Source organism: Corvus brachyrhynchos, unplaced genomic scaffold (genome assembly GCF_000691975.1).
Source record: "Corvus brachyrhynchos isolate BGI_N302 unplaced genomic scaffold, ASM69197v1 scaffold7, whole genome shotgun sequence".
NCBI lineage: Eukaryota > Metazoa > Chordata > Aves > Passeriformes > Corvidae > Corvus > Corvus brachyrhynchos.
The window spans coordinates 2559831-2573253 of record NW_008239054.1 but is presented as its reverse complement, the minus strand read 5'-3'; the positions used below and the strand labels follow the sequence as shown (position 1 = coordinate 2573253).

Sequence of the window (13423 nt, the reverse complement as noted above, 5' to 3'; positions counted from 1 at the left end):
CAGGAAAAGCTTTTTCCCCTTTTCCTTTCCACTTACTAAAATGAAGCCCAGTACAATTTCCCCAGCCTTTTCTCTTTCAGCATTCTGGTAAATGCTACTATTTTAATAACATTCTCCCTTCACAGAAGGTCCTACCTTATTTTGGCATAGGACAAAAAATAGTTCAGCTTGAAAATGTTCAAATGCCAGGAAGGGAAAAAAAAAAAAACCTACCCTAATCTTGCATATTCACAGCCAATTTTGTTCCACAGGGCACTGAAAAACTGAATTTACTTAAAAAAACCCCCAAACCCGAAGTAGTATTCAGCTGAAACTAGCTATTAAGTATAGTGCAGATAATTTCCTTTGATTTCAAACAGCTACTAGGGTTGGCAAGTCATTCGTGTATACAGTGTAAATTGGGAGTAAATCCATGTAAGTCAGGGGGTTTCATCATTGTCAACTCGTCTTAAAAGACAAGAGTCCTGGTATAGGTTTCTGCTTCCACTGACATCAAAAGTAAATACCCCAAAGGCCTGACAACAAAAATATTTTTGCTTAAATTATCACACTGTCCTCAGATGCTACTGCTGTTTTCACTTATAAAGAAAGCTGAAAGAGGGTTGTTAAAAACAAACGTAACAACACAAAGCTTGAAATTAGATTGTTGGACTATTATAATAATAGTTTTTAATTCCAAGTACATGTATCACTAAATGCACTTCTTCTTCTAACCATTTCCCAGAGGATTTCTGAGTCATGTATCAAACTGCTTACCTGTGCAAGACTTACAAAATCTGCCTTTCCTAAAGCAGTGGTTCTTTCCCTCTGACTTGCTAGTTATTTCTGCTGAGCATCAAGAGTTAATCAACTGTGCAAATGAACTCCAAACATATGACTAAAATTTAGATATAATCTCTGCTGTTGATTATATAACAGTATGGGGAAAGGTGTTTGAAGCAAGACATGGAAAATGGTTCAATTGCAATTTAAATAAATAAAGGTAATACACAAAGACACACAAGCTGCCCAGATAGCAATCTGGACATTATGCTTTCGAACTTCTGCTGTTCTGAGGCAAGTTAAACATCTCACATTCCAACTGCCTCAGAAAGGCTAAATAAAATTTTACTCATGCACTAAAAGATTGAACTGTCACAAAGTGATGGATGGCTTTCCTATGCTCTCTGTAGGGCATTTCAATACCATAGACTCCAAGTGCTCTTGATTAAAAGGCGACATTCTCATTTAGGGTCCTGTCAGTGCCTGAGCTTCAAACCATTATCATTCACCTGCACTGGTGGTTCCAGTGACAAAATACTTACCAAAATGCATAAAATATTAATTACTTTAGTCACTTTGATAGAGGTATAAAACACCCTAATGCAAAGCTCTATTATGATGTGTGTGGGTTAGAATTCAAAATTAAAAATGCAACCAAAGGGAGAATAAGATTTTAATTACTTTCCCCACCTCTCAAGCATTAAAAACCTAGGGGAAAAAGACATAGCAAATTCGTGACACAAGATCTCCTTTCATAATGGTACTGCTCACTTAAAAAAAAAAAAACAAAACAAAACAAGAAAAACTCAAGTTTACTTTCTTCTCTTCAAAATTATTAAACAGTCAAAACACAGAAAAACATGAACAAGCCTCAGTAAAAAGCTTGGATTTATTCTCAAGGGATTTCAGATGCCAAACATGTTTTCCCATTTAAGAACTTTCAAGTACTGTGATAGGCAAAGTTTTATAACTTACAGATATTTAAAGGGAAAAAAAATTACTATTTCCTGTGGGGAAAAGCCTCAAATAAAATGTAATTGGGACACAACTGTGAATAGCTTCACACTGTCCCAGAAAAGCTTGGTTTAATTTGCATTTGCCACAAAGCTCCCTTCGGCTTAAATAATTGCAAGGGAGCTCTCACTTTTAGATTTCATTTGGTGGATTGGGACTACTCCTTGTTTATAAAGTTTGACAGTTTTCTTTATTAAGAAAATTGCAACTTGGACAAATTCATAAGCATAAGCTGAATGGCATTGCTGGAGTGGCCCTAGACCTAAAACTTTCAGTACAGATAGAACCCAAAAGCATGTGTTGGGTCATACTTTCATCAAGAGTAAAAGTGAGCTCAGCTAACAGAATATTTTGATCCCTCTAGAGAAAAAAAAGTCTCCTAAATTGATGGGTTTTAAGACTGAAAATGGATGGAAGCATACTAGCAAAAAAGACTACAGTCAATCACAATTGAATTTTTATAAAAAAACTGCCCGTGTGTTCCTTCCTCTATCAGAAAAATTCAGTTCAGTCAAGGACTTTGGCTAAACTGCAAATTAAAAGTTTAAAATACATCATTTGATACAGAACAGTTAAGGTCAAAGTACTTCTGGAGAAAAGAGTGGAGGATTACAATATGCTCATGTGCCGTTAACATTGTGTAATGCTGCTCAGGGAGCATACCAGAATCCCTGTGCCGAGTAACAGCCTTCAGCCAAGGTAGGAGAAGGATCCAAGCCCATTCATCTACACGTGACTGAATCAAGGATAAGGGAAGTAAAAAGTTATCGGCTCCTATGACTGATGGGAGAGCAATTTAATTTAAAAAAAACCAAAAAAAATATACTCTGCTTCCTGATTGTAGTTTATTCTGTCAAACATTATCCATTCTGATGGGAAATAACACTTGAGTAACAAAGAAAAACAGAACAACATTTCTTCAAGGAAAGGCAATTAATTAGTTTCAACTGAAAACGGTGTATCTTTCTTTCAGAGCTCCTATCTATTTTGCTGAGGAAAAAACACACTTGAATTAGAATAGCTAAATTTTACCCTCAAAATGTTATGGACTACCTGGTAAACCAATACAGAAAAAGAAACTTTACTTTTAGCACTTGCTTCTGTCTTTCTTGTCACTTTAAGTAGATAAAAATTCTAGTTTTATTTCATTTCTGCTAACCACACTACTTTTGCCATGGTGCATTGCAGTCTAAAGTTACTTAGAAGAAAGTTTTTCCATTTGTGTACAGATACTTAAGACTGCCATACTGAAACACCATGTCAGAAAGACAAAGGTTAGGTACACTGATCTATGAAACATTGCACTTCTACAGGAACTGAGAATAAAAACAGTCTTTCTACAAACCTTCAAAAAGTTACCAAAGGCATAATGTATCAGAGAGGAGTAATTTTATCAGATGCTCCAAAGGTCTTTTAAAGAAGACAAGAGAAGAAACTATACCTTAGATTTTAAAATTCTTCAAACTAAATCTGTCATTTTTATTGTTTGTCTCATATTATGGGACTAAAAAAAATCTGGTTGCACATGCCCTGAATACTGTATTCACTTTCCTTTATCTAATAAACTCAATACCAACCATTCCAGCTTTGAATAGCACACCAATCTCCCGTACTCAGCAAAATTGTAGGTGCATTATTCTGTGGATACCTACATTTAGCTGGATAATGAACCAAAACGCCTGACAACTGAACCAAAATAAACATATGGCAGATTCTAATTTAGATGAAAATAAGGTAATACAAGTATCTCTTGTAGGCTATTTTGAGGCAGCTCAGGAGGAAAAGGGAAGAGAGAGTTGTATGGCAGAGCTAATTTCAAGGCAAATTTCTGAAATATTTCTGCAGAAACATTTGTACAAGTAGGTGGTTGTTTACTCAGCTATGCAAGTTCTGTGGCACTTCACCCTGATACCACATATTGAAGTTGAGGAACTGCAGAAGATCGGAAAAGCGCCAGACAGTTCAGCATGTTCAAATATGCTTCTATCCCGACTGCCTTTTTTACTCTAAATAGAACAGAACTATTAAAAGACTTGACTTTTCCACTACATTAGAATTAGTGATGTTTTGGTATCACATCCACAACTGTAGGTGAGAGAGAAACATAGTATTTTAATACTTTGTGGTGGGTTTAACAGGATCCTATTTTAAGACCGTTCCCACAATAAATTATTCAGCAAATAAAAAAATACCTTTTGGACAGATAAAAAAGGACAAGGATAAAAAGGACAATTCTATAGCTGTAAAAAAAAAGGTAAATCTGGCTGCAACAAATAGGTTTAACAAAAATTCAGGTGAAAATGGAATTTCTGACTTGAGAAAGTTCAAGGTCATTAATGTGAGACTCAAACTAGCACTTCTAGTTCTAGACTATGTAAATAATCAACTTAAAGAAAAAGGCCTTTCCAGATTACTGCTTTGGTTTCAGGAGCCTGAACACACTGTGCATGCATCAAGGAAAAATGGCCTGCTATTCCAGTTTGTTGACTTCAACAGTTTATTTTGCTCAGAACATTGTCCTGTCCTTTCAAGGGAAGAGCAGTTCTACTAAAACATAAACATTGTTACAGTGTAAGGAGAACTAATACTGTCTAAATGTAGTCATTGATTTTCATGGTAATTTTCATGTTTGAACCTGCCCATGACATTAGTGTAGGACTGTTTGTTTAGGGGACACACCCATCTTAGTCACACAATTCAGACATCTGAAAGCTGACACAGTAACACAATCACTGAGGCTGGAAGGGGTCTCAGGAGGCCACCAGCTCACCTCCTGCTCAAAGCAGGGTCAAAACTGACCTTGGACTAGATTCTTGGGGCTTTGCCCCTGCAGGCCCCAAACACTTCCAAGGGCAGGATTGCACGGCTCTCTGTGCAGCTCTTTGTCTCCCTGGCTAGAAATCAATATCTTACAAAATAGAAAATACTGGTTTTATTAACAAAAAGCTCTTTTGGTCATAAGCAGTCATATAACTCACATTAATTACTGCCCTAATTTCTGCATGTTCCAATTCAGCAGTATTTTGCTGTAGTCCTGATGGTTTCAGGGCATAAATGTAACAAAGTTTTTAGACAGAGGAGTCATCTTTTATTAAATGTACCTGTTTATCTGGAAAATTAAGACAAGCTTCTGGATGGACTGCATGCCAATACACCACAGACTCAACAGAAAGACTTTTTATGGCACATAACTTTCAAACAGTTTCCTAGAGGGTTTTAACTCCCTCCTCCTTTATCCTAAATGATGAGTGTTTTCACAATGCATTCTCCTTTGCTTGATGAACATCCCCTATACGCCTGAGATGCCAATAACCTTTTCTTCAGATATGATCTACTTGATTCATATCTACCCAAACTCTAAGCAGTACTTCTATATTTAGCTTGAGAAGTTGCTGTTTCACTTTCAAATATGGAAAAAGACTTAAATACCTGAAATTTGATTTGAGTTTTCCAGCTGTACCACTTAAGTGACACTAGCCATACCTGTCAACCTTGTCTAATTTATGCAGAAACTATCATAGGTGTCTCAGCCTTTCCTGCCCTTCTTCTTGTTCTTTCATTACCTCAGAAAGGCATAAATCTGAGGAAGCAATAAATAAGGCGGTCATGATAAGCACACTGCATCCTTATGAACACCAGGGTAAGTAAAGCTACATGCATGTCAACACTCCGAGGGCAGAAAAGTCAAACATTTAAGTTGGTTAAAACTTTGTAGAAGGTTTCACCTCTAGGCCTGTGGATGTTTGCAAAATGAGCTATCTTTTTTAATTACATCAGATTTTATGTAGTACACATATTAGGTAGGTTGTACACAGAAGCATGGAATTTTGTGTTTACTGAAAATTAAGGACATATGATCAAATCGTATTTCTCTGTTTAACAAATGAAAAAAAGGCAGATATAGTACTAAAAGTCTCTTTTCATGTGGTAAATTCCAGCAATAGTATGCAATGCTTTATAGAAGGATTTTTCTCTTTTGATTCTCAAAAACACTCCTTATCCACGGCAGGGTCTTTTAATCAGCAAGGACAGTTTTTCTTCCTGAGTCAGCCAGTAGTTACATCCTTAGGCAGGACAATTACAAGACATGTAGCCACAGATATTCACCCCTCCCAAAACGATGGGCTCTGCTACAGTATAAGTATGTACTACTCACAAAAGAGTTTCCTTCTATCCATTTCAAATTTGTTTCTTGAATTAACAGTATTGCATTTTTACTATAACATAAACACGTTATTAAGTGGCATGACTATTTCACTTTTTGTCTAGAGTTTAGAAAGGAAATTATTTCTGATCCCTGTTTGCACAACTGTGTATTAAAATTATCATAAGACAAAACATGTAACAGAAATAAATACCTAAAATACATAAGCAGACCATTCTGATAACCATGTTCATTACCAAACTATGGATTTCTTCTCTTTGGAACAGAGAGAAAACCTCCATCCTTGGCTGTAGAGGAGAACACCTTTCCACACTCCCTATACCATACCAGAATTGCTCTTAGCGCAGTGGTTAGGGTGTGCTTGGGAAAAAGAGGGTTTGAATCCCCTCAGACACTGGCAGGAACAGGTGACTACAAGTGCAGGACAGATTAAGCAATTTTAAGGACAGATGATATAAAAAGCAAGTGCATAAGTGCGTAAGTGTGCTTCTACTTCTGAAAAAAAGGATTTAATATCTGTTTTCAAAAAGGCAGATGTTCATGGTTCTGAATCCCAAGTAGGAGATGCCTAAATCTTCAGGGAGAAGTATATTTAGGACGAGTCCATATTTCTTGATAGCTTATTTTGGTGGCATCTCAGAGTTAGTAGAATCAGCTAAGGGACTTAAGAGACTGACAGAAAAGCAATATGATGGCAGAAGCTGTTACTTTCCAGGCCTTCCTGCAGGCAGGAACACTGGATCGAGCACTTCATTTAGTCTGTTACAGTCAACTAATGAAATCTGGAATTAAGTGTATGTAAGCTCATGAAATAGGTTGCTCGTAGTGGAAAAGTGGTTTTTCTTGCCACGTGATAGTGCCTCTTCCTTGTGCTACACCCCACAGCTGTTAGACTTTGCTGTGAATCAGTCCAGTTCACCAGAGCAGCAGGAGACAATGCAGCTTCCAGGAGAGGGAAGTTTGGCAAGTCCTGACTGCTGACATCTATCAGTGGGAACAGGTCTCGGGAGAGCCAAAGCTGGCATGATGCAGGCAGCAGGAGCATGCAGCTGAGACTTGTGGAGGCGGATAAGAGGGAAGAAGGTAGGAGGAGACTGAGACTCTGATAATGAGAAACTAATACATTTGCCTAATTGAGCCTCTTAAAGTTGCAGGTGTGCTTTGCAATGAGGCAAGACACGCTGCTCACGGATTCTTGTGTCAGGTCCTGGCATACTTCATAACACGGAGCGTCACAGCTTTTACGGCTTTCTGCAGGCTTAAATAAACAGCCAATCTCTCCATCCTGTTTTCTTGGAATGTTTGAAAAATATGTTCACAACCCTTCCTGGCTAAAAAATTAATATTTCTATTAGCCTTTCTAATCCAAAATGAACACATTGCTATAAATGGATATAATATATAATTGATATAACTATCAATGCCTTGCTACAGCAAGAATTGAACTTACTACCAAATACAATTATTGCACTTTAGAAAAATGTGAAAAACAGTCTGACAACTCTTCAAATCTGCAATATCTAGACAGTCAAGTTATTGGAAATTTTCTTTTGTTAATCTGAATCTTTTACAGCACTAACTGGATTCTGAAATCGCCTTTTAGGAGTACTACCTCTCAGAAAAAATGTCATGCTAAAGTACATGTATGAGGTGTTTTAGATTGCTCTTTCTCTTTCAAAAAAATAACCCTTCCTATTTTATCTCCTTATGATAGAAGTGGCAAACCACCTTTATTAAATCTCCTAAATTTCCTGCATGTTTATTATGAATCCTGAAATTAGGTGTGATCACAGTAAGACTCCATTTTCTGTTAGCTAAAGGAAAGATTAAAATTGTCTGCTAGCATAAGTGGAGAAGGGTAAAACCCCCATGACACCAGCATACTAATGCCCATAGTAAAAGCCAACAGACATATGCTTTTGCCTTTCTTCAACATAACACATCTGTGTTTACTATAAATCTAAAATCTATTCCCATTTGGTTGGGGGAGGTAGGTAATTCTCTAAGATTGGCATAGTCTGCTTTAGAAATTCACATACTTTTACGATTACAGATCATCTGAAGCCTTCAAAATGTGATAAATGTCAAGGAAAGTTAATTCTTAGCTCTGTTTTGACAGTTTCCATTTTAACCTAGATTGCTTTATAAAAGCAATTCCCTTTTTAAAATAAAGCTAAGCTTAAAACACACATAAATTTTGCCATATTTCTGTAGAAAATCTGCTTATTGTCTTTTAATTACCATTTTTCCCCATCAGGGACTGGAGGGATTCTGGTTCTTTAACAGATTTAACTTCAAATGTGCAAGTGACAAAAACTGGCGCTTCAGGATAATCCCAATTCTCCTTAGATGACTGCCTGAAAACAAGATGTATTTTGGGAAGTGTATTCCAGCTATTCACTATCAGCTTTGTTGCAGAAAGTATCTTTGTGGTGCAGAGTCTGAAAGGATTAGGAGACGTAAGCAGTGACCCTCTGAGAGCTTAATTCAGAGAACTGCAGGTCTGGAGGATTTTCAGTGCTCTGTGGTCTGGTGACATGCACTGTGATGCCAGAGTATGTGAATATGTGTGGCACAGTGCTGCCAATTGAAGTGCTACCTGCTAAAACTCTTGTTAAGACACGACAATCTGTTTTGAACTGGCTGCTGGTTTTGTAAGAGCCAAAACTCTTGGGTAGGGTTTGGTATAATTGTGCAAGTGGCTGAACTCAAAGAGCTCACCTTAGCAGTTTTTATCAGTAACCAGCAATCACCTGCAGTGTATCATGGTATCTATATTTTATCCAATGGAAGTGTCATTTAAATCAATTTAATTAGGTTTGAATTAACATCCCGTGGGAACACACTGTATCTTTCAAAGACACCATTCCAGGCAAGCAGTAGTTTCAGACTGGAACTGCTTCATTGGTTAAATTCACATGTTCTCAGTTACTGTCATAATCTTACAGGATAAGAGAAGTTTTAAGACAAAAAGTGTAGTCTAGAGCATAATGACATGATAGCTTTTTAATAATCTGGCAAACAGATATGTACTTATATCGCCTTCCTATCCTGGCGTGTCAGGTTCCTTCTGTCTTGCAGGGCAGGTGGATTGGTGAGAAACGCTGCTTGTTTTTTAAATTTCTAACGACAAAGGAGAATCATGCCTTTCTGTAGCAGAAAGTCTAATACAGAATAGTATTAAAATAATTAGAATAAGTTTGGTATTATACTGATTGGAGTAAACATGGTCTGAAGTGGTAAGTAGGTAATTTTTAATTCAGCTCAGAAAGTTGTTACACTGCGCCACACTGGAGGAGGTCCTCTAGGATGTTGACCCAGAACATGATGACAGCAGCAGCTCAGCTCAGCAGCTGTAGTGGGGCTTGCTGATTCTGTAGTTAAACTCAGCCACCCTAACCTTGATTTTCAAGAAATTACAGCCAGATCAAATGGGCTCTTTAAAACAAAGTTATTTTTAAATTAATTTGATGGTTTCCTACTATGAGTGCTAGGCTTGGTAAAATAGCGTAAAAAAAGAATTGATTAAATTTACTGATGTTTAGGGTCAGATTCTGTGCTGTTTATTTACTAGTATAAGCTTCCTGCCTTTAGTGGCCAGCTTTTGAGTACATAACAGTAACCATGTTAATATGTATATATTTAGGTCCACCTGTTGAACTTACAGCTGCCTATCAGAACTATGAAATCTGATGATCTTCAGTTTATGATATAAAAACATCATAATATAGATACATCTAAAATAAAAATGGAGCTCTAACTGTATCAGAGTCATTCCATTTATTTTCATGTTGTGCATTAGAGGAGTTTAAGGCAATGGTAACTTTAAACCATTTTGATTTTATTTTTTAACGTTGTATAGTTTTTGCTTTTAAGCATAGAATGAGAAATACAGAAAGCGTTAAGTCGACATACCAGTAGTACTGCTGCAATAATAATAATTATAGATAAAATCAATATAAATACTTCACCAGGTTAAGTCTGAAGTTATTTCACAAATAATGTAAGCAAATTTAGATTTACCATAATATTTAGCATATTTTCTCTCTTTAACTGTCCTATGACAAAATCAGAGACTTTTTTCCCAAAACATTCTCCTATCTTACTGCAAATTTTATCTTTAAAGCTTGTTAGCTGTCATGGAAAAGCATTTTACTTCATTACTTACACCCTGATCTAAAATATACTCTTTTGAAAGCTTCCCGTTGAGGTATAATTTATAAAAATAATGGTGTGAACATTAAGGTAGAGCAACTGGTGGCATTTTAAGATCAGTATCAAAGATTCTATCCCAGGTTAAGTGATAGTAATTAATGAGACATGAGACCTGGAAACAAGTCTGAACAACAGCCAGCGATGGAGCTGAATCAGCACAGCAGCTCCTGGGAACCACTGGGCAGGGACATCTGAGGGAACGGTGCTGTGTAAATCACTACACAGCATTGGTTTTGACACATTAATGTTACCATTTAATATACATAATAATCCTCAACATGGCTGCCACAAAGGCTGAGGCATTTTTCAGTGGCACAACAGCATGGGAGGAATAATTGCGTAATGTTAGTGGAAGTGAAGTAATCAATCTGCAATCACGCTTTCCTGTAAAGTCACTTTTAATACTACGTTTGGTAAATACAGGCATTATGTCCAAAAAGCATGTGTCTCCTTCTACAGACATGGCTGACAAGCCCTATGAGCAATGTGCTTCCAAAACAAACATGACTCAATACCTTTGGGTTAGTAGCTCACACAAATCACACAGAATGTTCTGGGTTGGAAGGGACAGACAAGGATCATCAATTCCAGATCTCAAGTGAATGGCCCATATGGAGATTGAACCTGCGACCTTGGTGTTATTAGCACCATGCTCTAAAAAAAAATGAAGAATGTTTTTTGGTAATGTTCCTAAGGTGTATTTTAGAGAAAGTGGGAATTCACATATTGGAGAAACAAAATCAAAACGGGGTTTATAAAAATGTGTATGCTCTGTGATAATTCTGCCTTCCTGTAGGATATACACAGTTACTCAAACTAGTTGATTACATTGCTACGCTTAACCAAATTTGTTATATAAAAAATGAACCCATTTTTGAAATTTACAGTTTTACCAGACCAGCATGATTTTCAGGGTGAGCATTGTGACAGCTGCTTCTGACATAGAGCATATGAGAGAAGAACTAAGTATACACTTTGCAGAACTAACAAAAATCCCTTTTTGTTTAATTTCACAAAGATGGAATCAGAGATGTGGGGATGTTCACAGTTGGCACAATGTGAAGTGTGTTTTCATGTAGGCTAGCACAAGGTTCTCAGCAGAAGTTACAACAGGCAGGGTCCCCAGATCCCAAGCTGACTCCTGCAGGTAGTTTTAAACCTCCCAGTAGGGATTTTCTTACCTGCAGTTTGCTACTTAACCAAAGAAATAATGTCAGTTTAGAAACCATTTAATGCTGAGCTATGGCACGATATATTTTGCTGAGCTATGGCATGATCAACATTTTTAACTCAAGACATGCAAAGCCTTCATTTCATTTGTTTGAACTGCCTTGCTCCAGAGCTGCTCAGCAACATTGAATGAAATAGCTAGAATGAGCTGTTTCTTGACCCATTCCTGAGATTACACATTTTCTGAGACTCATTTTTTTCTTTGCCTTGTGGGATTGATCTGCACTGCTGAAGTCAATGAATGTGTACAATGACTTGGACGTAGTGTTGAGAAATTACTTCTTTCTCCACTGAAATAACTTGTGAGAAGAATTACAAAAACTGTTTATCACACACTATTGAAACACAGTTTGAGTAAGAAATCATGGATTGCCTCATAACACTGGAAGCTGTCCACAAGCTTAAGTTTGGTGTGAACTTCGGAAAACAGTTTTAGAGGCTGAAGGGTGTGGGGAAGTTTTTAAAATATAAATTATTTTATACACATTTAAGTTATATATCAATATATAATGCTTTATATCTGCATACACACACACACACACACGCACATGCACAGAGCAGACTGCTCCACGCTGGAAAATCCAGATCATTATCTCTATCACACCTTGAGAAAGCTGTCAAACATGATCATGTCAGGCAGTAGTTTTTCACAGTTGCGGTGCAGTTTGTTAGCGACATTGGGCACTATGCTGTGTACTCCCTGTCCTAGGGATAAGCCCACCAGGAAAGAAACCATGTAACCACCATGGGGTGAAAACAAGAGCATCATTCAAATGAGGAAGAGTTTGTGTCAAGAGCATCATTCAAATGAGGAAGAGTTTGTGTCTGTGCTCTCGTGTGTGCACAATGGCTTTTATTTGCCTGGAGAGAAGATCTGCTGAAAAATGCATAAATAATCCCCTGATCTGACAGCTCATGTGAAAATAAGCAACCTTACCGGCAGTAGGGCATTTGTAGCTATGCTACTGTTATAGCTCATGAAGTATTACTAGAAGAATCATTTTTAGAGGGAAGAGACAGCCATTTTTTCCAACCCTCTTTTCACCACTGTAGCTACCAAAATCTTTCTATAAGAAGTAATCTACGACATAACAGCATCTAAAGTCTATACAGATGTCATGTACACGCTGACTCTGAACATCTTCCAGGACTTAATTTTGGAGCATGAGATGCTACCTCATCCTCAAGAGGCTGGTGAGAAACAGAATGCTTTGAGTGATTGCTTATTTGTATAGTGGTGTGATGTACACATCATCATCAGGAGGCAGATGACATCAACTGAGGATGGGTGCTGGTGCCACACAATGCAGAAATTGAGGCTGCACAACCTGCTGGGATTGAGGGTTGGAGTTTAGGACTAACTCACATTCATAGCCCTTCTGTCTCCCTGATTGACCCTGTTCCCCAAAACTCAGGCTCTGAGGCTACATCTTCATTTCATATGTAAGTCTTCTATGCACTTAGTCCAGCTGAGAGAAGGCCATGTGCTCTGCACACAGCAGATCTAGCAGCTGTTGAATTGTGCTCTGTCCAGCATCAGTGCCTCCTCCGCGACAGCTCAGCTGCCTCACACTGAAGTCGGCATCACGCAGGATCAGAGGTTTGTGCCTGTGGGGGTACGCACGGAGCTCAGGCGCGGCACAACCTCGCGTACAGAGCTGCTGCTGGAGGCGAGCGCAAGGAACAGTGAACTGTGGGGCGGCTTGGTCAGGAAGTGTCACCACACACGGTATCTCGGTGGTCACAGACGCAGCTTCCACGGCTTCCTGGTTAAGCTTTGCCTCATCCGGCCGCACACCCGGCCGGGGAAGCGGGAAGAACGACACCACCGGTCCAGCTGAGCACATGGAGGGGAGGGGACACAAACTCCACGCTACAGCGGGATGAAGGAAGGCCCGACAGTCGGGGTCCCGCCCCCTGAAGGGCCCCGCTGGCCCGAGGGACACCGCAGCGGGCTCGGCAGCTTCCAGCGCGGCCATGGGCAGGACGGGAGAGAAGGAGGCAAGGGGGGGCGTGGGGCGGCAGCGGCGGGTCCCG

The 13423-nt window shown here is 38.5% G+C and overlaps 1 long non-coding RNA gene across 1 annotated transcript in view; it reads right to left on the bottom strand.

Annotated features, from left to right (window-relative positions):
- Nucleotides 1–61: 61 nt before the first annotated feature.
- The window catches only part of LOC108447873, a 15957-nt gene continuing 2595 nt past the window's right edge, over nucleotides 62–13423 (bottom strand). Inside the window, exon 3 of the long non-coding RNA XR_001863574.1 lies at nucleotides 62–73. This is a non-coding gene — a long non-coding RNA (uncharacterized LOC108447873). The remainder of the gene's footprint in view (nucleotides 74–13423) is intronic.